This window comes from Triturus cristatus, chromosome 6, assembly GCF_964204655.1.
Source record: "Triturus cristatus chromosome 6, aTriCri1.1, whole genome shotgun sequence".
Lineage (NCBI taxonomy): Eukaryota > Metazoa > Chordata > Amphibia > Caudata > Salamandridae > Triturus > Triturus cristatus.
The window spans coordinates 9,093,949-9,119,802 of record NC_140589.1 but is presented as its reverse complement, the minus strand read 5'-3'; positions in this window follow the sequence as shown (position 1 = coordinate 9,119,802).

The window sequence follows — 25,854 nt, the reverse complement described above, 5'->3', positions numbered from 1 at the left end:
AGAACTGACGCAATGGCAACATGAAGGGGGCCCCACCCGAGAGCAGTTCCAGCAAGAGCAACAGTCCTGTCCCTCTCTCGAAGGGGTCCGGCAGCAGGCGACCGCGCAAGCCAACGGTGACCAGACCGGCACCCACTGGATCTACTGGGCCGAGGGCCTGTTGTACAGCGAACAGAAAGTAGCAGAACTCGGGGCCAGCCGCGTGTTGGTGGTCCCCCTCCGCTTCCGGGAGTTTCTTCTCAACCTGGCCCATGATGTGCCCCTCGCCGGACACTTGGGGCAAGACAAAACGTACAGTCGTCTGGTGACCCACTTCTACTGGCCCCGGATGCGGAGGGATGTGGACAACCACTGCCGGTCCTGCCAGACCTGCCAAGCCAGCGGAAAGACGGGGGGTCGGGTCAAGGCCCCCCTCCAGCCCTTTCCCGCCGTCAGCACCCCGTTTGAACGGGTCGGAATCGACATTGTGGGACCCCTGGACCCCCAAACCGCCCTGGGCCACCGCTTCATCCTGGTCCTCGTGGACCACGCCACCAGGTACCCGGAGGCGGTCCCGCTCAGAACCATAACGGCCCCTGTGGTAGGCCGGGCCTTGATGGGGATCTTCTCCCGAGTGGGATTCCCCAGCGAAGTGGTGAGCGACCGCGGCACGAACTTTATCTCCAGGTACATGCGGTCCCTGTGGCAACAGTGCGGGGTCACATACAAGTTCACGACCCCATATCACCCTCAGGGGAACGGACTGGTTGAGCGGTTCAACCGAACATTGAAAGGGATGATCCAGGGCCTGGAAGAACCACTCAGGAGGAAATGGGATGTCCTGCTGCCCTGCCTCCTGTTCGCCTATCGGGAGGTCCCGCAGAAGTCCCTGGGGTTCAGCCCGTTTGAACTATTGTATGGACACCCGGTCCGCGGACCGCTCAGTCTGGTCAAGGAGGGCTGGGAGATGACCTCGAGGCCAGCCAGGAGGACATGAAGCGGTGGTACGATCGCAACACTTCTACTGTAGAATTCGAGCCAGGTCAGAAAGTATGGGTCATGGCCCCGGTCGAACCCGGCGCCCTCCAGGACAAGTGGACCGGGCCCTTCAAGGTGGTGGAGAAGAAAAGTCCCGTCACCTACTTGGTCGATCTGGAGTCCCCCCGGAACCCCCTCCGGGTCCTACATGCTAACAGGCTAAAACCCCACTTCACCCGGACCGAACTGAGCCTGCTGCTGGCGACCGACGAGGGGGGCGAGGACGACTCCGAGCCCCTGCCCGACCTCTTGCAATCCGACATTCACGATGGATCGATCGAAGGGGTCCAACTCGCCTCGTCCCTGACCCCGGAACAGCGCAACGACTGCCAGCGATTACTGCGGGACTACGCAGCCCTCTTCTCTCTCACCCCGGGGGTGACCCACTGGTGCGTCCACGACGTCGACACCGGGGAGAACCCCCCCATACGACACAGAGCCTACCGGGTGCCTGACCGAGTGCGGGCCTGCATCCAGGCCGAAGTAGCGAAGATGCTGGCCCTGGGGGTCATCGAGCCTTCCGACAGCCCGTGGGCCAGCCCTGTCGTCCTGGTGCCCAAGGCCGCAGCTCCCGGCCACCCCCCGGAGTTGCGATTCTGCGTGGACTACCGAGCCCTGAATGTAGTAACCAAGACAGACGCACACCCGATACCCCGGGCCGACGAACTCATCGACCGCCTAGGGGCCGCTCGCTACCTGAGCACGCTGGACCTCACCGCCGGGTACTGGCAAATCCAGCTCACCCCCGGCGCCCAAGAAAGATCCGCCTTTTCGACTCCGGATGGGCATTACCACTTTCGGGTGATGCCCTTCGGAATGAAGAACGCCCCGGCCACCTTCCAGCGACTGGTGAACAAGGTTTTGGCCGGGCTTGAGGCCTTCAGCGCGGCCTACTTAGATGACATTGCCGTGTACAGCAACCACTGGGCCGAGCACCTCCTCCACCTAAAGGCCGTCCTGGCCGCCCTCCAGCGGGCCGGGCTCACAATCAAGGCCAGCAAATGCCAAATCGGCCACGGATCCGTGACCTACCTGGGCCATCAAGTGGGGAGCGGGCAGGTGGCCCCCCTCCAAGCAAAGATAGATGCCATCCAGACCTGGGAACCCCCCACTACCCAGACCGCTGTCCGGGCCTTCCTGGGCCTCACCGGATACTACCGACGGTTTATCCGGGACTATGGGAGCATTGTCGGCCCCCTCACAGAGTTAACGTCCAAAAAGCAGCCCAAGAAGGTACACTGGACACCCCGCTGCCAAACAGCCTTCGACACCCTCAAAACGGCCATGTGTACTGCTCCGGTGCTGCAGGCCCCGGACTACCAGAAGGAGTTCGTGGTACAGACGGACGCCTCCGAGTATGGGATCGGGGCCGTTCTCTCCCAAACTGACGAAAAGGGGCTCGACCGACCAGTGGCCTTCATCAGCCGGCGACTACTGCCCCGGGAGCAACGCTGGAGCACTATTGAGCGCGAGGCCTTCGCTGTGGTGTGGGCCCTCAAGAAGCTCCGGCCCTACCTCTTTGGCGCCCACTTCCGGGTCCAGACCGACCACCGGCCCTTGCAATGGTTAATGCGAATGCGGGGCGAGAACCCCAAACTGCTGCGATGGTCCATCTCGCTACAAGGGATGGACTTTGACGTCGAACACCGGCCCGGCAATGACCACACCAACGCCGACGGCCTGTCCCGCTTCTTCCGCCTTGACGAGGAGAATCCCCAAGGAGATGGGTGACTCTCCATGCCTTCGGCTGGGGGGGACGCCTGTTGGACCCGGCCTCGTGGCGTGGTCCTTAACCCCCCTGGACTGTGGCCGTTCCCCGCCCCGGCCTTCACGGGCCACCCGTCTGAACTGCTCCAAGGCCCTTCACCTGGAACTGCACGTGGTCGCATGCTCCTCAGGGCTCCGCCATCTTGTTGGCATCTACGTCACCCCGTACACCAGCCGGCGCGACCCCGCTCAACCCGGCCCCGACCCCAGCGAAGCCCCGACATCGAGGCACCACGGACTGGCCAGGGGGTGCCGCAGGAACCATTCATCGCCCCCGGCGGAGGACGGTCTCGTTGGGACCCCCAACTGTCCTCCCCTCTCGAGGTGTGATCGCCCTGCAAACTCCCATGGGCCTGGCGCCTCTCCTGCTGGGCGTCTGGCCACCTCCACCCGGCCACTCCGCCCCCTCGGGCGCAAGGGTCCGGACATCAAAGGGCTCCAGACCTATATCTGGGGCGACCCCACCACAGCTCGGCAGTTGTATCCCGGAGTCGAGAGCCCTGCTGATCGAATCGCGGCTGACCCTACGGAGAAGAACTCTTGTCGGAACCATCACGAGCCCTGCTGACTGCGTCGCGGCTCCCTCTTGTGAACCTTTCCTGAACCACCTGGAACATCGGAGCCCTGCAGACGCCGTCGCGGCCCCACCTCGCTGAGACCTTCCTCGGAGCCCTGCTGACGACGTCGCGGCTCGAGCTGAGCAGAAACCATCTTGAGAGCCCTGCTGATTGAATCGCGGCTCTCCACGAACTGTACGCCAGAGCCCTGCTGACGCCGTCGCGGCTCGACCCCTCCGAGATCGGAGGTCCTCCAGCTTGAGGATACGAACTGGGCCCCAGGTACCCCCGTACCACATTCCTGCCAAAGACTGTCCCGCTACCCCTACCCTTCTAAAGAGACATTGAGACTTTTGGTGGATCCCTCGATCCCTTCGTGTAAATATTGAACTCGTAACCTTTTATTGATGATAAAGAATTGCTTGTCTTGAGACAACCTCCTTGAGTCCGGTGTGGTGGTGTTACTGTGCTAGTACGTGATAGGAGAAGGATCTCTCAGGAGACTTCTCGGCAGCGCTCGGCTACTTCGTGCAGTGCGAGGGCCCCCCCCTTGGTGGTCTCACCGACTCCTCGGGGTCCGCCTTCCAACAAGCATCTGTGAGTGGAACATGCACAATGAGGACGGGAGTGCGGCATCTGTGAGTGGAACAAGCACGGTGAGGACAGGAGTGCAGCATCTGTGAGTGGAACATGCACAGTGAGGAGCGGAGTGCAGCATCTGTGAGTGGAACAAGCACAGTGAGTACAGGAGCCTAGCATCTGCGAGTGGAACAAGCACAGTGAGGACAGGAGTGCGGCACCTGTGAGTGAACACGCACAGAGAAGACAGGAGTGCGGCACCTGTGAGTGGAACAAGCACAGTGATGAGGAGAGGAGTGCAGCATCAGTGAGTGGAACAAGCACAGTGAGGAGAGGAGTGCAGCATCTGTGAGTGAAGCAAGCACAGTGAGGACTGGAGTGCAGCATCAGCGAGTGGACCAAGGACAGTGAGGACAGGAGTGCAGCATCTGTGAGTGGAACACGCACAGAGAAGACAGGAGTGCGACACCTGTGAGTGTAACAAGCACAGTGATGCGGAGAGGAGTGCAGCATCTGTGAGTGGAACACGAATACTGAGGAGAGGAGTGCAGCATCTGAGTGGAACAAGCACAGTGAGCACAGGAGTGCAGCATCAGTGAGTGGAACACGCATACTGAGGAGAGGAGTGCAGCATTTGAGTGGAACAAGCACAGTGAGGACATGAGTGCAGCATCTGTGAGTGGAACAAGCACAGAGAGCACAGGAGTGCAGCATCAGTGAGTGGAACAAGCACAGTGAAGACAAGGGTGCAGCATCTGTGAGTGGAACAAGCACAGTGATGAGGAGAGGAGTGCAGCATCTGTGAGTGGAACAAGCACAGTGAGGACACGAGTGCAGCATCTGTGAGTGGAACAAGCACAGTGAGGACAGGAGTGCAGCATCAGTGAGTGGAAGAAGCACAGTGAGGACAGGAGTGCAGCATCAGCGAGTGGAACAAGCACAGTGCGGAGAGGAGTGCAGCATCTGTGAGCAGAACAAACACAATCAGGACAGGAGTGCAGCATCTGTGAGCTGATCAAGCACAGTGAGGACAGGAGTGCAGCATCTGTGAGTGGAACAAGCACAGTGAGGAGAGGAGTGCAGCATCTGTGAGTGGAACACACACAGAGAAGACAGGAGTGCGGCACCTGTGAGTGGAACAAGCACAGTGATGAGGAGAGGAGTGCAGCATCAGTGAGTGGAACAAGCACAGTGAGGAGAGGAGTGCAGCATCTGTGAGTGAAGCAAGCACAGTGAGGACTGGAGTGCAGCATCAGCGAGTGGAACAAGGATAGTGAGGACAGGAGTGCAGCATCTGTGAGTGGAACACGCACAGAGAAGACAGGAGTGCGACACCTGTAAGTGGAACAAGCACAGTGATGAGCAGAGGAGTGCAGCATCAGGGAGTGGAACAAGCACAGTGAGGACAGGAGAGCAGCATCTGTGAGCTGAGCAAGCACAGTGAGGAGAGGAGTGCAGCATCAGTGAGTGGAACACGAATACTGAGGAGAGGAGTGCAGCATCTGAGTGGAACAAGCACAGTGAGCACAGGAGTGCAGCATCAGTGAGTGGAACACACATACTGACGAGAGGAGTGCAGCATTTGAGTGGAACAAGCACAGTGAGCACAGGAGTGCAGCATCAGTGAATGGAAGAAGTACAGTGAGGACAGGAGTGCAGCATCTGTGGGCGGAACAAGCACAGTGATGAGGAGAGGAGTGCAGCATCTGTGAGTGGAACAAGCACAGTGAGGACACGAGTGCAGCATCTGTTAGTGGAACAACCACAGTGACAACAGGAGTGCAGCATCAGTGAGTGGAACAGCACAGTGAGCACAGGAGTGCAGCATCAGTGAGTGGAACAAGCACAGTGAAGACAAGGGTGCAGCATCTGTGAGTGGAACAAGCACAGTGAGGAGAGGAGTGCAGCATCTGTGAGTGAAACAAGCACAGTGAGGAGAGGAGTGCGGTATCTGTGAGTAGAACAAGGACAGTGAGGACAGGAGTGCAGCATCTGTGAGCAGAACAAGCACAGTGAGAACAGGAGTGCAGCATCTGTGAGTGGAAGAAACACAGTGAGGACAGGAGTGCAGCATCTGTGAGGAGAACAAGGACAGTGAGGACAGGAGTGCAGCATCTGTGAGCAGAATAAGGACAGTGACGACAGGAGTGCAGCATCTGTTAGTGGAACAAGCACAGTGAGGACACGAGTGCAGCATCTGTGAGCAGAACAAGCACAGTGAGAACAGGAGTGCAGCGTCTATGAGTGGAACAAGCACAGTGAGAACAGGAGTGCAGCATCTGTGAGTGGAACAAGCACAGTGAGGACAGGAGTGCAGCATCTGTGAGTGGAACAAGCACAGTGAGGACAGAAGTGCAGCATCTGTGAGTGGGACACGCACAGTGAGGACAGGAGTGCAGCATCTGTGAGTGGAACATGCACAATGAGGACGGGAGTGCGGCATCTGTGAGTGGAACAAGCAGAGTGTGGACAGGAGTGCAGCATCAGCGAGTGGAACACGCACAGAGAAGACAGGAGTGCGGCATCTGTGAGTGGAACAAGCACAGTGTGGACAGGAGTGCAGCATCTGTGAGTGGAACACGCACAGAGAAGACAGGAGTGTGGCATCTGTGAGTGGAACAAGCAGAGTGTGGACAGGAGTGCAGCATCTGTGAGTGGAACAAGCACAGTGAGGACAGGAGTGCAGCATCTGTGAGTGGAACAAGTAGAGTGAGGACAGGAGTGTAGCATCTGTGAGTGGAACAAGAACAGTGAGGACTGGAGTGCAGCATCTGTGAGTGGAACAAGCACAGTGAGGACAGGAGTGCAGCATCTGTGAGTGGAACAAGCACAGTGAGGACAGGAGTGCAGCGTCAGTGAGTGGAAGAAGCACAATGAGGACAGGAGTGCAGCATCAGTGAGTGGAACAAGAACAGTGAGGACAGGAGTGCGGCATCTGTGAGTGGAACAAGCACAGTGAGGACAGGAGTGCAGCATCAGCGAGTGGAACAAACACAGTGAGGAGAGGAGTGAAGCATCTGTGAGCGGAACAAGCATAGTAAGGACAGGAGTGAAGCATCTGTGAGCGGAACAAGCACAGTGAGGACAGGAGTGCAGCATCTGTGAGAGGAACAAGCACAGTGAGGACGGGAGTGCAGCATCTGTGAGTGGAACGAGCACAGTGAGGACAGGAGTGCGGCATCTGTGAGTGGAACAAGCACAGTGAGGACAGGAGTGCATCATCTGTGAGCAGAACAAACACAATCAGGACAGGAGTGCAGCATCTGTGAGCTGAACAAGCACAGTGAGGAGAGGAGTGCAGCATCTGTGAGTGAAGCAAGCACAGTGAGGACTGGAGTGCAGCATCAGCGAGTGGAACACGCACAGAGAAGACAGGAGTGCGACACCTGTGAGTGGAACAAGCACAGTGATGCGGAGAGGAGTGCAGCATCTGTGAGTGGAGCAAGGACAGTGAGGACAGGAGTGCAGCATCTGTGAGCGGAACAAGCACAGTGAGGACAGGAGAGCAACATCTGTGAGTGGAACAAGCACAGTGAGGAGAGGAGTGCAGCATCAGTGAGTGGAACACGAATACTGAGGAGAGGAGTGCAGCATCTGAGTGGAACAAGCACAGTGAGCACAGGAGTGCAGCATCAGTGAGTGGAACACGCATACTGAGGAGAGGAGTGCAGCATTTGAGTGGAACAAGCACAGTGAGGACATGAGTGCAGCATCTGTGAGTGGAACAACCACAGTGACGACAGGAGTGCAGCATCAGTGAGTGGAACAAGCACAGAGAGCACAGGAGTACAGCATCAGTAAGTGGAACAAGCACAGTGAAGACAAGGGTGCAGCATCTGTGAGTGGAACAAGCACAGTGATGAGGAGAGGAGTGCAGCATCTGTGAGTGGAACAAGCACAGTGAGGACACGAGTGCAGCATCTGTGAGTGGAACAACCACAGTGACAACAGGAGTGCAGCATCAGTGAGTGGAACAGCACAGTGAGCACAGGAGTGCAGCATCAGTGAGTGGAACAAGAACAGTGAAGACAAGGGTGCAGCATCAGTGAGTGGAACAAGCACAGTGTGGACGGGAGTGCAGCATCAGCGAGTGGAACACGCACAGTGAGGACATGAGTGCAGCATCTGTGAGTGGAACAAGCACAGTGAGGAGAGGAGTGCAGCATCTGTGAGTGGAACAAGCACAGTGAGGACGGCAGTGCAGCATCTGTGAGTAGAACAAGGACAGTGAGGACAGGAGTGCAGCATCTGTGAGCAGAACAAGCACAGTGAGGACAGGAGTGCAGCATCTGTGAGTAGAACAAGGACAATGAGGACAGGAGTGCAGCATCTGTGAGCAGAATAAGGACAGTGACGACAGGAGTGCAGCATCTGTGAGTGGAACAAGCACAGTGAGGACAGGAGTGCAGCATCTGTGAGCAGAATAAGGACAGTGACGACAGGAGTGCAGCATCTGTGAGTGGAACAAGCACAGTGAGAACAGGAGTGCAGCATCTGTGAGCGGAACAAGCATAGTGAGGAGAGGAGTGCGGAATCTGTGAGTGGAACAAGCACAGTGAGGACAGGAGTGCAGCATCTGTGAGTGGAAGAAGCACAGTGAGGACAGGAGTGAAGCATCAGTGAGTGGAAGAAGCACAGTGAGGACAGGAGTGCAGCGTCTATGAGTGGAACAAGCACAGTGAGAACAGGAGTGCAGCATCTGTGAGTGGAACAAGCACAGTGAGGACAGGAGTGTAGCATCTGTGAGTGGAACAAGCACAGTGAGGACAAGAGTGCAGCATCTGTGAGTGGAACATGCACAATGAGGACGGGAGTGCGGCATCTGTGAGTGGAACAAGCACAGTGAGGAGAGGAGTGCAGCATCTGTGAGTGGAACAAGCACAGTGAGGACGGGAGTGCAGCATCTGTGAGTAGAACAAGGACAGTGAGGACAGGAGTGCAGCATCTGTGAGCAGAACAAGCACAGTGAGGACAGGAGTGCAGCATCTGTGAGTAGAACAAGGACAATGAGGACAGGAGTGCAGCATCTGTGAGCAGAATAAGGACAGTGACGACAGGAGTGCAGCATCTGTGAGTGGAACAAGCACAGTGAGGACAGGAGTGCAGCATCTGTGAGCAGAATAAGGACAGTGACGACAGGAGTGCAGCATCTGTGAGTGGAACAAGCACAGTGAGAACAGGAGTGCAGCATCTGTGAGCGGAACAAGCATAGTGAGGAGAGGAGTGCGGAATCTGTGAGTGGAACAAGCACAGTGAGGACAGGAGTGCAGCATCTGTGAGTGGAAGAAGCACAGTGAGGACAGGAGTGAAGCATCAGTGAGTGGAAGAAGCACAGTGAGGACAGGAGTGCAGTGTCTATGAGTGGAACAAGCACAGTGAGAACAGGAGTGCAGCATCTGTGAGTGGAACAAGCACAGTGAGGACAGGAGTGCAGCATCTGTGAGTGGAACAAGCACAGTGAGGACAAGAGTGCAGCATCTGTGAGTGGAACATGCACAATGAGGACGGGAGTGCGGCATCTGTGAGTGGAACAAGCACGGTGAGGACAGGAGTGCAGCATCTGTGAGTGGAACATGCACAGTGAGGAGCGGAGTGCAGCATCTGTGAGTGGAACAAGCACAGTGAGTACAGGAGCCTAGCATCTGCGAGTGGAACAAGCACAGTGAGGACAGGAGTGCGGCACCTGTGAGTGAACACGCACAGAGAAGACAGGAGTGCGGCACCTGTGAGTGGAACAAGCACAGTGATGAGGAGAGGAGTGCAGCATCAGTGAGTGGAACAAGCACAGTGAGGAGAGGAGTGCAGCATCTGTGAGTGAAGCAAGCACAGTGAGGACTGGAGTGCAGCATCAGCGAGTGGACCAAGGACAGTGAGGACAGGAGTGCAGCATCTGTGAGTGGAACACGCACAGAGAAGACAGGAGTGCGACACCTGTGAGTGGAACAAGCACAGTGATGCGGAGAGGAGTGCAGCATCTGTGAGTGGAGCAAGGACAGTGAGGACAGGAGTGCAGCATCTGTGAGCGGAACAAGCACAGTGAGGACAGGAGAGCAACATCTGTGAGTGGAACAAGCACAGTGAGGAGAGGGGTGCAGCATCAGTGAGTGGAACACGAATACTGAGGAGAGGAGTGCAGCATCTGAGTGGAACAAGCACAGTGAGCACAGGAGTGCAGCATCAGTGAGTGGAACACGCATACTGAGGAGAGGAGTGCAGCATTTGAGTGGAACAAGCACAGTGAGGACATGAGTGCAGCATCTGTGAGTGGAACAAGCACAGAGAGCACAGGAGTGCAGCATCAGTGAGTGGAACAAGCACAGTGAAGACAAGGGTGCAGCATCTGTGAGTGCAACAAGCACAGTGACAACAGGAGTGCAGCATCAGTGAGTGGAACAGCACAGTGAGCACAGGAGTGCAGCATCAGTGAGTGGAACAAGAACAGTGAAGACAAGGGTGCAGCATCAGTGAGTGGAACAAGCACAGTGTGGACGGGAGTGCAGCATCAGCGAGTGGAACACGCACAGTGAGGACATGAGTGCAGCATCTGTGAGTGGAACAAGCACAGTGAGGAGAGGAGTGCAGCATCTGTGAGTGGAACAAGCACAGTGAGGACGGGAGTGCAGCATCTGTGAGTAGAACAAGCACAGTGAGGACAGGAGTGCAGCATCTGTGAGTAGAACAAGGACAATGAGGACAGGAGTGCAGCATCTGTGAGCAGAATAAGGACAGTGACGACAGGAGTGCAGCATCTGTAAGTGGAACAAGCACAGTGAGGACAGGAGTGCAGCATCTGTGAGCAGAATAAGGACAGTGACGACAGGAGTGCAGCATCTGTGAGTGGAACAAGCACAGTGAGAACAGGAGTGCAGCATCTGTGAGCGGAACAAGCATAGTGAGGAGAGGAGTGTGGAATCTGTGAGTGGAACAAGCACAGTGAGGACAGGAGTGCAGCATCTGTGAGTGGAAGAAGCACAGTGAGGACAGGAGTGAAGCATCAGTGAGTGGAAGAAGCACAGTGAGGACAGGAGTGCAGCGTCTATGAGTGGAACAAGCACAGTGAGAACAGGAGTGCAGCATCTGTGAGTGGAACAAGCACAGTGAGGACAGGAGTGCAGCATCTGTGAGTGGAACAAGCACAGTGAGGACAAGAGTGCAGCATCTGTGAGTGGAACATGCACAATGAGGACGGGAGTGCGGCATCTGTGAGTGGAACAAGCACGGTGAGGACAGGAGTGCAGCATCTGTGAGTGGAACATGCACAGTGAGGAGCGGAGTGCAGCATCTGTGAGTGGAACAAGCACAGTGAGTACAGGAGCCTAGCATCTGCGAGTGGAACAAGCACAGTGAGGACAGGAGTGCAGCATCAGTGAGTGGAACAAGCACAGTAAGGACAGGAATGCAGCATCTGTGAGTGGAACATGCACAGTGAGGAGCGGAGTGCAGCATCTGTGAGTGGAACAAGCACGGTGAGGACAGGAGTGCAGCATCTGTGAGTGGAACATGCACAGTGAGGAGCAGAGTGCAGCATCTGTGAGTGGAACAAGCACGGTGAGGACAGGAGTGCAGCATCTGTGAGTGGAACATGCACAGTGAGGAGCGGAGTGCAGCATCTGTGAGTGGAACAAGCACGGTGAGGACAGGAGTGCAGCATCTGTGAGTGGAACATGCACAGTGAGGAGCGGAGTGCAGCATCTGTGAGTGGAACAAGCACAGTGAGTACAGGAGCCTAGCATCTTCGAGTGGAACAAGCACAGTGAGGAGAGGAGTGCAGCATCAGTGAGTGGAACACGAATACTGAGGAGAGGAGTGCAGCATCTGAGTGGAACAAGCACAGTGAGCACAGGAGTGCAGCATCAGTGAGTGGAACACGCATACTGAGGAGAGGAGTGCAGCATTTGAGTGGAACAAGCACAGTGAGGACATGAGTGCAGCATCTGTGAGTGGAACAACCACAGTGACGACAGGAGTGCAGCATCAGTGAGTGGAACAAGCACAGAGAGCACAGGAGTGCAGCATCAGTGAGTGGAACAAGCACAGTGAAGACAAGGGTGCAGCATCTGTGAGTGGAACAAGCACAGTGATGAAGACAGGAGTGCAGCATCTGTGAGTGGAACAAGCACAGTGAGGACACGAGTGCAGCATCTGTGAGTGGAACAACCACAGTGACAACAGGAGTGCAGCATCAGTGAGTGGAACAGCACAGTGATGAGGAGAGGAGTGCAGCATCAGTGAGTGGAACAAGCACAGTGAGGAGAGGAGTGCAGCATCTGTGAGTGAAGCAAGCACAGTGAGGACTGGAGTGCAGCATCAGCGAGTGGACCAAGGACAGTGAGGACAGGAGTGCAGCATCTGTGAGTGGAACACGCACAGAGAAGACAGGAGTGCGACACCTGTGAGTGGAACAAGCACAGTGATGCGGAGAGGAGTGCAGCATCTGTGAGTGGAGCAAGGACAGTGAGGACAGGAGTGCAGCATCTGTGAGCGGAACAAGCACAGTGAGGACAGGAGAGCAACATCTGTGAGTGGAACAAGCACAGTGAGGAGAGGGGTGCAGCATCAGTGAGTGGAACACGAATACTGAGGAGAGGAGTGCAGCATCTGAGTGGAACAAGCACAGTGAGCACAGGAGTGCAGCATCAGTGAGTGGAACACGCATACTGAGGAGAGGAGTGCAGCATTTGAGTGGAACAAGCACAGTGAGGACATGAGTGCAGCATCTGTGAGTGGAACAAGCACAGAGAGCACAGGAGTGCAGCATCAGTGAGTGGAACAAGCACAGTGAAGACAAGGGTGCAGCATCTGTGAGTGCAACAAGCACAGTGACAACAGGAGTGCAGCATCAGTGAGTGGAACAGCACAGTGAGCACAGGAGTGCAGCATCAGTGAGTGGAACAAGAACAGTGAAGACAAGGGTGCAGCATCAGTGAGTGGAACAAGCACAGTGTGGACGGGAGTGCAGCATCAGCGAGTGGAACACGCACAGTGAGGACATGAGTGCAGCATCTGTGAGTGGAACAAGCACAGTGAGGAGAGGAGTGCAGCATCTGTGAGTGGAACAAGCACAGTGAGGACGGGAGTGCAGCATCTGTGAGTAGAACAAGCACAGTGAGGACAGGAGTGCAGCATCTGTGAGTAGAACAAGGACAATGAGGACAGGAGTGCAGCATCTGTGAGCAGAATAAGGACAGTGACGACAGGAGTGCAGCATCTGTAAGTGGAACAAGCACAGTGAGGACAGGAGTGCAGCATCTGTGAGCAGAATAAGGACAGTGACGACAGGAGTGCAGCATCTGTGAGTGGAACAAGCACAGTGAGAACAGGAGTGCAGCATCTGTGAGCGGAACAAGCATAGTGAGGAGAGGAGTGTGGAATCTGTGAGTGGAACAAGCACAGTGAGGACAGGAGTGCAGCATCTGTGAGTGGAAGAAGCACAGTGAGGACAGGAGTGAAGCATCAGTGAGTGGAAGAAGCACAGTGAGGACAGGAGTGCAGCGTCTATGAGTGGAACAAGCACAGTGAGAACAGGAGTGCAGCATCTGTGAGTGGAACAAGCACAGTGAGGACAGGAGTGCAGCATCTGTGAGTGGAACAAGCACAGTGAGGACAAGAGTGCAGCATCTGTGAGTGGAACATGCACAATGAGGACGGGAGTGCGGCATCTGTGAGTGGAACAAGCACGGTGAGGACAGGAGTGCAGCATCTGTGAGTGGAACATGCACAGTGAGGAGCGGAGTGCAGCATCTGTGAGTGGAACAAGCACAGTGAGTACAGGAGCCTAGCATCTGCGAGTGGAACAAGCACAGTGAGGACAGGAGTGCAGCATCAGTGAGTGGAACAAGCACAGTAAGGACAGGAATGCAGCATCTGTGAGTGGAACATGCACAGTGAGGAGCGGAGTGCAGCATCTGTGAGTGGAACAAGCACGGTGAGGACAGGAGTGCAGCATCTGTGAGTGGAACATGCACAGTGAGGAGCAGAGTGCAGCATCTGTGAGTGGAACAAGCACGGTGAGGACAGGAGTGCAGCATCTGTGAGTGGAACATGCACAGTGAGGAGCGGAGTGCAGCATCTGTGAGTGGAACAAGCACGGTGAGGACAGGAGTGCAGCATCTGTGAGTGGAACATGCACAGTGAGGAGCGGAGTGCAGCATCTGTGAGTGGAACAAGCACAGTGAGTACAGGAGCCTAGCATCTGCGAGTGGAACAAGCACAGTGAGGAGAGGAGTGCAGCATCAGTGAGTGGAACACGAATACTGAGGAGAGGAGTGCAGCATCTGAGTGGAACAAGCACAGTGAGCACAGGAGTGCAGCATCAGTGAGTGGAACACGCATACTGAGGAGAGGAGTGCAGCATTTGAGTGGAACAAGCACAGTGAGGACATGAGTGCAGCATCTGTGAGTGGAACAACCACAGTGACGACAGGAGTGCAGCATCAGTGAGTGGAACAAGCACAGAGAGCACAGGAGTGCAGCATCAGTGAGTGGAACAAGCACAGTGAAGACAAGGGTGCAGCATCTGTGAGTGGAACAAGCACAGTGATGAAGACAGGAGTGCAGCATCTGTGAGTGGAACAAGCACAGTGAGGACACGAGTGCAGCATCTGTGAGTGGAACAACCACAGTGACAACAGGAGTGCAGCATCAGTGAGTGGAACAGCACAGTGAGCACAGGAGTGCAGCATCAGTGAGTGGAACAAGAACAGTGAAGACAAGGGTGCAGCATCAGTGAGTGGAACAAGCACAGTGTGGACGGGAGTGCAGCATCAGCGAGTGGAACACGCACAGTGAGGACATGAGTGCAGCATCTGTGAGTGGAACAAGCACAGTGAGGAGAGGAGTGCAGCATCTGTGAGTGGAACAAGCACAGTGAGGACGGGAGTGCAGCATCTGTGAGTAGAACAAGGACAGTGAGGACAGGAGTGCAGCATCTGTGAGCAGAACAAGCACAGTGAGGACAGGAGTGCAGCATCTGTGAGCAGAATAAGGACAGTGACGACAGGAGTGCAGCATCTGTGAGTGGAACAAGCACAGTGAGAACAGGAGTGCGGAATCTGTGAGTGGAACAAGCACAGTGAGGACAGGAGTGCAGCATCTGTGAGCGGAACAAGCATAGTGAGGAGAGGAGTGCGGAATCTGTGAGTGGAACAAGCACAGTGAGGACAGGAGTGCAGCATCTGTGAGTGGAAGAAGCACAGTGAGGACAGGAGTGAAGCATCAGTGAGTGGAAGAAGCACAGTGAGGACAGGAGTGCAGCGTCTATGAGTGGAACAAGCACAGTGAGGACAGGAGTGCAGCATCTGTGAGTGGAACATGCACAATGAGGACGGGAGTGCGGCATCTGTGAGTGGAACAAGCATGGTGAGGACAGGAGTGCAGCATCTGTGAGTGGAACAAGCACAGTAAGGACAGGAGTGCGGGATCTGTGAGTGGAACATTGAGAATGTATTCAGAGAGGAAAGAGTCTTTGGCAGTCGGTGAGGCCCTTGCCTCCAGCTGAGGTGCTGTAGGGGATGTGAGTGAATTTTAATAAACACTGAGGCACCAATAGTCTAACCCGATGATTCACCTCACTCACCTTGTCATGTGTCCCAGTTAGGCCTAGAAGGAAAACGTTGCCATTTTACATGAACACTGGATTTTCCTAAAAGTTGCCTTCACTTGTAACATTGACTTTTAACACACATTTGCATTCATGACACTTTGGATTAGTTTCCTAGAAACCCGGACCTTGCTTACACGAGTCGACTTCGCAAGAGCACTATTGTATTCCCTTGGCACTATGTACAAGGCCTACGCGTATGTTGTGCAAATGTGTTTGTTATTTTCATCCATTTGGCAACACAGCTATTTGCAGAATACAAAAAATGGCAGCCTGATCACAATCTCCGCGCAAGGCAAGGATGCCTATGTCTATAAATGAACATCTGTTTCTGGGTGTAGATAGAGGAGACACTACTGCTGACATCCAGGGGGCTCTAAACGCTGATGCTTTTGCCTGGCAGCTGACTAACATCTCCATGAGGGGTGTTCAGCTCATACTTACCCACCAGGTAATGGGGATGGATCGTCCAGTGAGGGAATTCTTGGCAGAACATACACATACAACCTTGACATGTAGATTAGGGTCCACATAGTAGGAGTACACTTAGTTGTTATAATTATTTCTTATGCTTGCATATATACATTGTTTCAGCGCTTTGGTGGAACTGTTTGTATTTTTCACCGTCTTTATCAGTTTCAACTGCTTTTGTCTATTGATCGTTGCAGCACATATATTCTATGCAAGAATCATGTTGGTTCAATAAACATTGAAAATGTCCCTCTGTGTATTCTTTGTATATTTCTCTGAGCACAAGAGAGAATGAGTGTGTGAGCGAAAGGTTCTAGATCTGTCTCCATGGTGTCTGAGGAAACAGGATTCTCATGTTCAGTGGTTGCCAGAACTGTTTCCTCCCTGTCTAGGTTTAGGGGGGCTTATGGTGGCACTGTGAGCTAGCTGGTCTAAGGAAAAACATATCCTGCGGGGGGCACGGAATCAGTCTGCCATCATCCCTAAGTTTATGTCGTCCACAAACGTGCATCCCAGTACCACTAATATGCCTGCCATTCAGATGCGGAGGTTATACTATAATCTGGTAAACAATATACAGAGGCCTTACACAGTTCGTGATGCGAACATTGACACGTGCTCCTGCGCCGGCTGTTCAAGCTGCCCCAACACAATTGGTTACACCGCACCTTAGCCGACAAACAGTAAATGCAGTTATGGGTAAGGTTCCCACCACGAGGGAAGAAATTCCATTTTGGATTGCGCAAAAAACAAATCAGCGTGAAGCAGTTTTCCCCATATGGGCCTGTTAGACGGACCGGGAGGGTCGGCCGAGGACAAGGGGAAAGGTCTCCGGGGAGAGCCGTCTCCAGCGATCGTACAGATGCGTAACTTCCCCCCCACAGATATACACCACACAAGGATAGGATTTAACGTTCTTTATAAGCGATTTCTTAAGGTACGATGGAATGGTACAAGGAGGTCTGGACTCAGGGGTCCCCTCGATTCTAGTCTCTTGGTTTAGGAAAGGGGGTAGCGGGACAGTCTGGTTACCAATCTGGTAGCTGAGATGGTCTGATGGATAGCTCACAATCCTCGAGCTCGATGTTCTAGCTTTGGACGGGCCGCGGCAGCGCCAGCAGGTCCCGGTGAAGGTGGTCGTTACACGGTCCGCGGCAGCGCCAGCAGGTCCCGATGAAGGTGGTCGTTACACGGTCCGCGGCAGCGCCAGCAGGTCCCGATGAAGGTGGTCGTTACACGGTCCGCGGCAGCGCCAGCAGGTCCCGACGAGGATGGAGGATGTAGAAGGCCGCGGCAGCGCCAGCAGGCAGGACGATAGTTCACAAGGCAGGGCTACGGCAGCGCCGGTAGTCCGTCAAGGCTGAGTTCTCTCGGTGTCTCTCGACTCCAGGATACAACTGCCTTCCTGCTCTGGAGCTGCCCTAGTTATAGGTCTGGCGCCCTTTGATGTCTGGACCCTCGCGCTTGGAGGTCGGAAGGTCCGGGATGAGGGAGTCCAGACACCCAGCAGGGGGGTGGAGCCAGCGCCCGGGGGAGCTGGAGGGCGATCGGCACCTGGCGGGGGAGAGCCATCGACAGTTCTTTCTCCCCTTGACCTGCCAAGTGGTCCGTTCACCTCCTGGGTGGATGGTGGTGCCGGTATGTCGGGGCCTGGCCTGGCCCAGGGTTAGGGTCGAGCTGAGGCCACGCGGCCTCGTGGTGCAGTGTCCAAGATGGCGGCTGATCCGGCCGGGGGAGCCGGTAGTGGTTCGGCCCCATGATACATGGATGTCCGGGGGCAGGAGTTCCGTCGGGAGACGGGGTGCGGGTTGCTTTTGTGGGTAACACCTGGGGGTCCGGGGCTTGGGCCCTGTCATGCGGGGAGGGAGCAAGCCCTTCATGTGGCCTGTCCAACATGCGTCCCCCCCAGCTGAAGGCGGGGAGAGTCACCCATCCTCTTGGGGACTCTCCTCGTCGAGGCGGAAAAAGCGTGACAGGCCATCTGCGTTGGCGTGGTCTTGGCCCGGTCGATGTTCCACAGTGAAGTCCATCCCCTGCAGGGAGATGGACCAGCGCAATAGTTTTGGGTTTTCCCCCCGCATCTGCATTAGCCACTGCAGGGGTCGATGATCGGTTTGCACCCGGAAGTGGGTGCCGAAGAGATAGGGCCGGAGCTTTTTGAGGGCCCACACCACTGCGAAGGCCTCCCTCTCGATTGTGCTCCAGCGCTGTTCTCGGGCCAGGAGGCGTCTGCTGATGAAGGCCACCGGCTGGTCGAGACCCTCGGGGTTCAGCTGGGAGAGAACCGCCCCGATGCCGTGGTCGGAGGCGTCCGTTTGCACAATGAATTCCCGACTGTAATCGGGGGCCTGGAGCACAGGGGCAGTGCACAGGGCGGCTTTCAGCTTCTCGAAGGCCGCTTGACAGTCGGGGGTCCAGTTAATCCTCTTCGGGTGGTTTTTGGACGTGAGGCCCGTGAGGGGCCCCACAATGCTGCCATAGTCCCTCACGAACCGCCGGTAGTAGCCGGTGAGTCCCAAGAAGGCTCGGACCTCGGTCTGCGTGACTGGGGGTTGCCAGGACTGGATGGCAGCGATTTTGAGTTGCAGAGGGGCCACCAGACCGCTTCCCACCTGGTGTCCGAGGTAGGTCACGGACCCCTGACCAATTTGGCACTTGCCGGCCTTGATTGTGAGGCCGGCCCGCTGGAGGGCCTGCAGGACCTTTCGGAGGTGGTGGAGGTGGTCGGACCAGTGGCGGCTGTACACAGCGATATCGTCCAGGTAGGCGGCGCTGAACTCTTCGAGCCCCGCCAAGACCTGGTTCACTAGTCGCTGAAAAGTAGCTGGGGCATTCTTCATGCCGAAGGGCATGACTTTGAAGTGGTAGTGGCCATCGGGGGTAGAAAAGGCGGACCGTTCTTGGGCTCGGGGTGTGAGACCGATCGCTCCAGTAGAGGACACCGACTATACCGACCCCCCAGAGCAAACCCCCGAAGGGGTCGCCCAGCCCCAGGACCTTCCCGGCCTGGCTCAGTGGCGTCAAGAGGGGGGGCCCACCCAGGAACAGTTCCGCCAAGAGCAGAAGACCTGTCCCTCCCTCGAGGGACTCCGCCAGCAAGCCGTCGCCCAGAGCGCAGGGGACACCACCGGAGCCCATTGGGTCTATTGGGATAACGACCTGCTATACAGTGAACAGAGAATCGCGGAGTTAGGGGCCAGTCGAGTGCTGGTGGTGCCCCTCCGTTTCAGAGACTTCCTGTTGAATTTGGCCCACGATGTCCCTCTGGCTGGACACCTGGGCCAGGACAAAACCTACAGTCGCCTGGTGACCCACTTTTTCTGGCCGAGGATGCGAAACGACGTCCTCAACCACTGCCGGTCCTGCCCCACGTGCCAGGCCAGCGGGAAGCAGTGTCCAAGATGGCGGCTGATCCGGCCGGGGGAGCCGGTAGTGGTTCGGCCCCATGATACATGGATGTCCGGGGGCAGGAGTTCCGTCGGGAGACGGGGTGCGGGTTGCTTTTGTGGGTAACACCTGGGGGTCCGGGGCTTGGGCCCTATCATGCGGGGAGGGAGCAAGCCCTTCATGTGGCCTGTCCAACAGGGCCCATCAGAAAAACATTGAATATTGACAAATGGCTTGCCGAGGGGGATCCCTCGCAGCCCTCTGTATAGGACTGTGCAACTTGGGGTGCGTTCTGTGCTGCAATATATACCAGAGGGCATGGTATCCCTTCTCTGGCTGTTCTGCCTGTAAGTGCTGAAACAGATCCAGAATGCAGCACAAGCTGATGGAAATACTTTTGGATGGCATTGCAGAATCCTTCTTACCACCAAATCACGTCAGAACATTCTTTTTTTTTTTTTTTCAAAAACCTTTATTCAGCATGACCATATAGCAAAAAACACAGCCCCATGCCTACAACCATCAAGTGGCCGGCGGCTCGGTACAAGTGGGAGATAGTGTTGGACACAGCTGCCTGCCTACAACCCTCCAGGGGGCCGGCTGCGGCACAGGAAACATCGATATTCAGCATGCCATCCCGAAGGACCATAACATATCTAATCATGGAGTAACGTGCATCCAGTACTTTTTCCGTAGCAACCCATACCAGCTGTACAGAGGCGGACTTCAGACATTCATAAGGGCAGTCCCTTCTGCCATCCCCTTATATTGTTCAGAAGAGTTGCTACCTGAGATCCACCCACGGCAGAGAACCAAAGAAGTGAGGGGGGGAGTTCCAGCCCCGCTACCTGGCAGCATTAGTCCCGCCCCTGCTCCCTCAATTAGGCTGCGTCAGTACAATTATTGGCGTGACAAGCTGAGGCTAACTTGACTGGGAGAGTACGTTATATCTGTGGGTGCGACAGCAAATATGTTTGAAGGGGACCCCAGATGTCAGTCGGCCTGGACGCGGAAGGCAGGAGTTCTGCATATCGAAGTAGAGTGTCCTGACAGTGCACCATGTCACTAATCCAATCCTTAAATTTAGGAGCTCTGCCCCTCCCCCATCTACATGCTATTAGTCTCTTGGCCATGAGAAGGGCGACTGTGGCAAATCTACGTACCGGCTTCTTAATAGTTTTTGTGTAGCCTAGGAGCGCCTGCGTCGGTGAGGGCGACAACGGGATGTCTATCATCTCTGAAATGCCGGAGTACACTTGTTGCCAATAGTCGGCTATTTCCCGGCATCCCCAAGCCATGTGAAGGAAGTCTGCCGCTGGAGCGTGGCAACGCCAGCAGAGATCCTCCTCCCGGAGGCCCACCCTGTGCATGTGCGCTGGAGTGCAATAGAGTCTATGTAGGAATTTATAATGAATTACCCTGAACCTGCTACTGGAGGATATTTGTTCAGTTTGTAGGCAGCAATAGCTCCAGAGCTCGTCATCTATGGGCAGGCCTAATTCTTCCTCCCATTTGGCTTGTGCCCTGCAGGGTAGGGAAGCTGGTGTAGTGCGTAGTGAGTGGTATAGGGTGGAGACTGCGTGCGCCGGAGTGACTGCCTTGAGTAGCCGATGGAGGGGCTCGAGAACGGGCGGTTCACTAGGAAACTCCCCTGTCAATGCTCGGACTCCGCTACGAAGCCGAATATAAAGGAATGTATCCATGGAAGTAGGGGCGATGTTAGCGAACATGTGTGTCTGGGAGCGGAATAGTCCATCCTGATAGAGATCACCCCACTTCTCTATGTGGAATTTGGCCATAAAGTTTTTAAACAATTGTTCCTGCAAAAGGGGCAGCAAGGGGTGGTATGCCAGTGGAAGTAGTGGAGAGTAGAGCATTGTCGTGCGGGTTATCTTCGTGATGTATCGCCACGCTAGAACGGAACTGGAAATCGTGGTACGGTACACCGTTCGTGTCTCTGGCGTACTAAATATTGCTCCCTCTAGTGGGATGGGATCCGCCAACCAATGTTCCACCGCCGTCTGTGGTAGAAAGGGAGTGGGGCGGATCCAATGGTGAACGTAATGGGCTTGCGCGCTATAGTAGTACATCTCAAAGTCAGGCAGGTCAAAGCCCCCCTGCGCAAAGGGACGTGTCAAGGTCTCCCAGCTGAGACGAGGCTTCTTCCCTCCCCAGACCAGTCGGATAAGCTCAGACCGCAGGAGTTGAAAGAAGGATTTGCCTGGGTAATATGGGATATTCAGGAAGAGATAAAGGAGCTTGGGGAGAACCACCATCTTGATGAGGGAGGCTCGTCCCGCAAAAGAGAGGGGCAGCGTGATCCATCTGGACACGCAGGTTTGAACATGGTCAAACGTGCGGCCATAGTTCAGCCGCATCAGCTCCTCACGATCATGAGAAAGAAGTATGCCCAAATAGCGAACCTCATCCCTTTCCCATCGTAGGGGGTAGTCCATGTGGAACGGCTGAGCAGCCGCGGTTAGTGGGAAGACAGTGGACTTTCCCCAGTTGATGTGGATGCCAGACATGCCCGCAAAGCGAATAAACTCCCGAAGGATGGGGTTGAGGTTAGCAGCGGGATCACGGATGTACAGGGTTATATCATCCGCATATAAGGATATAAGCACCTCTCGTTGGAGACACCGTAGGGCCCTGTCCCGGTGGTGTTGCCGGAGCCGGGCAGCCAGCGGCTCCATCGCCATCGCGAAAAGCAACGGAGATAGGGGGCACCCCTGACGGGTTCCCCGCGACATCACGAAAGCTTCCGAAATCCACCCATTCACCCCCACCCTAGCGATCGGCCGATTATAGAGAATATCAATCCAGCGCGTGAAGCCTAGGGGCAGTCCCATATTGCGCAAAATACAATGAAGATAGTCCCATTCCAGGGAGTCAAAGGCCTTGGTGGCGTCCAGAAAGACGGCCACCAGTGGCAAGTCAGGGTCCACATTATGCATAATGGAAAAAAGCGTCCGGAGATTATTGGAAGTGGCCCTACCAGGGACGAATCCCGCCTGATCCGATAGCACCAGCCCTCCCAGTAACAACTGTAGACGGTTAGCTAGTACTTTGGTCAAGATTTTGGCATCACAGTTAATGAGAGAGAGAGGGCGGTAAGAGTCGCAGGATTGGGGTGGTTTCCCAGGTTTTAATAGTGAGGTGATCAGCGCCTCCTGCATGGAGGGGGGGAGCGCACCAGACTCGTGTGCTTCCTTAAAGACCTCTCAAAGTACCGGAGCCAGGACATCCATATATGCCTTATAGAAATCCATGGGCAATCCGTCCAGACCGGGGGCCTTCCCGGGTGCCATCTGGCTGATCGCATCTCGAACCTCATCTAGGCCTATCGGTTCTGCTAAAAATTCCCTCTGACGGTCTGAGAGCCAGCCCAGGGTAAGTTCCCTCAAGTAGTCGTCCATGTCTAGTGCGCCGACCCTAGTAGTGGAATATGATGTAGAGTAGTGTACAGTGAAGGCCGCCAGGAGTGATTGTGTGTCGCGTATAGGGACTCCGTCCTCCCCTTCCAGCTCCAACACGAAGTTAGAGCCGCGCGGTGGGCGGACCGCTCCCGCCAAGAACCTACCGGGTCGCTCACCCTCCCCGTACGCCCGGGCCCTGAAGTACTTGCCTCGGAAGTTGACCTCTCTTTCAGCAGTGGAAGTGTAATCTGACAACGCCTCGCGATATTGCGCCTGTGCAGCAGCGTTGACGGCATAGTCTGGGCTGGTCTCCAGAGTGTGTAGGGTGGACTCCAATGTACGTAGTGTGTCGCGTAAGGCTCGCAGCACCCCTGAACTCTTAGAGATGCAGAACCCGCGTATCGTGACCTTTAGGGCTTCCCACAAGGTGGACACCTGGTCTACCGATCCCCTGTTACGAGACAAGAAGTCCTCTAGTTCGTGGCCTAGTTCGGTACGGAAGAGTTCATCTAGTAATGTGTTGGGTTGGAGTCGCCATGTCGGGGGTCTACCCATTATGTCAGGTAAGCGAAATTTTGCCAGCACCGGGGAGTGGTCAGAGAATGTGCGGCCTACATGTTGCACCGCAACCATGGAGGGGACCAGTGCCCTATTTACCATAATGTAATCCAGTCTAGCCCATGTGGCATAAGCAGTATTCCAATGTGTGCCCTCCCTGGAAGTCGGGTGTAAGTGACGCCAGGTATCTACCACATCCTGAGTGTCACAAATGTCCCTCAGGTATTTGTGTGTATTAGTATAGTGGTGTACAGATGGGTTATATCTATCCCAAGCAGGGTCTAATACAGCGTTGAAGTCACCTCCCCAGATGAGGTGCGCCGAGCTCACTTCGCGAATCTTGTTCCAGAGAGCAATGAAGCTGCTCGGGTCATCACAATTGGGACCGTAGGAGCAGGCCAGGGTGATAGTTTCGATCCCTATCCTGCCCCATGCTATACAATATCGGCCCTCTCTGTTGGACAGGCCACACGAAGGGCTTGCTCCCTCCCCGCATGACAGGGCCCAAGCCCCGGCCCCCCAGGCGCGACCCACGAGAATTACCCGCACCCCGTCTCCCGACGGAACTCCTGCCCTCGGACCTCCATGTATCACGGGCCCAAGCCATCACCGGCTCCCTTGGCCGGGTCAAGCCGCCATCTTGGGCCCTGCGCCACGAGGCCGCGTGGCCGCCCCCCGACCCTAACCCTGGGCCTGGCCGGCCCCGACATCCCGGCACCACCATCCACCCAGGAGGTGAGCGGACCACTTGGCAGGTCAATGGGAGAACGAAGCGCCAAGGACTCTCCCCCGCCAGGTGACGATCGCCTCCAGCTCCCCCAGGCACCGGCTCCACCCCCCGCTGGGTGTCTGGACACCTTCATCCCGGACCCTCCGACCTCCAAGTGCGAGGGTCCGGACATCAAAGGGCACCTGCCCTATAACTGGAGCAGCTCCGGAGCAGGGAAGCAGTGTATCCTGGAGTCGAGAGACACCGAGAGAACTCAGCCTTGACGGACTACTGGCGCTGCCGTAGCCCTATCTTGTGAACTATCGACCTGCCTGCTGGCGCTGCCGCGGCCTTCTGCAACATCCATCCTCGTCGGGACCTGCTGGCGCTGCCGCGGCCCGTTGTAACGACCATCTTCACCGGGACCTGCTGGCGCTGCCGCGGACCGTACATCGACCATCTCCACTGGGACCTGCTGGCGCTGCCGCGGACCGTGTATCGACCATCTTCACTGGGACCTGCTGGCGCTGCCGCGGCCCGTACCAGCTAGACCACCAAGCTCGAGGATTGTGAGCTACCCACCATACCACCTCCACTACCAGACTGGTAACCAGACTATCCCGCTACCCCCTTTTCCCATCTTGAGAGACTTGAATCGAGGGGACCCCTGAGTCCAGACCTCCTTGTACCTTTTCATCGTACCTTAAGAAGTGCTTATAAAGAACGCTAACTCATCTCCTTGTGTGGTATCTGTCTGTGGGGGGGAAGTTATTTGTCTGTACGATCGCTGGAGACGGCTCTCCCCGGAGACCTCTCCCCTTGTCCTCGGCCGACCCTCCCGGTCCGTCTAACATTGGTGGCCAGCGGCGCGATCCGAATCAACGCGTAATCGTACAGAGAGTAGCTCACCCCACGACAAAACCACGATGTCAGCCAAAGATAGCGGTTCCAATGAAAAGTTCCAAATGGATAAGTTGGAAGAATATAGCCACCGCGAACTTAAACAATTCTGCATGGAACTAGGCATTGCTACCACCGGCCTGAGTACCAAAGATGATTTGAAGCGCGCCCTTGAGTCGTGGGCAGAAACTGGGATCACCGGATCCTCCGACCAAAACAGTGTCGCACCAGAGGGGAACGCCACGGCTCCCGAGGAGCGGGGAACGGGCCTCTCGCAGGAGGAGATCCAGGAAAGAGAAAGGACCAGATTACACGAGTTGGAAATGGCACGACTCAAGATGGACGGTGAACTAAAGTTAGCCGAGCAGAAACTAAATCTAGAGCATCTGCGGCTCCGAAAGGAGCGAGAAGAAAAACAGAGACAGAGAGAGCTTGAGGAAAAAAGAATAACACTCGAACACGAGCGCAAACTGGCGGAAATAGAACTTCGGAAACAGAATAAAGAACCGGGGGTGCCTGAGCGACCGCACACCCCGGGGGCAACCGAGAAAAAAGTCCACATCCCCAAGGACGTTGTCCGAGAGTATGTCCGAGAAGACGACATACAGCAGTGGTTCAAAGCCTACGAGATCGCCATGACCTCCCACCGGATCGACCGGAGTGATTGGGGAGCTGGACTATGGGGGAGGTTCGTCAACGAAGGTCGCGATGCCCTGTTGCAGCTCCCAGATCACCAAATGTCGTCCTATGACCACATGAAGGCTGCCCTCCTCACCCGCTACGGCCTCACACCCGAGATGTACCGCCAGAGGTTCAGAGATTGCACCCGGATCCCGGGTACAACTTGGGTGGAGTACGTAAACTATTTCAGCCGAGCCTTCGAGGGTTGGA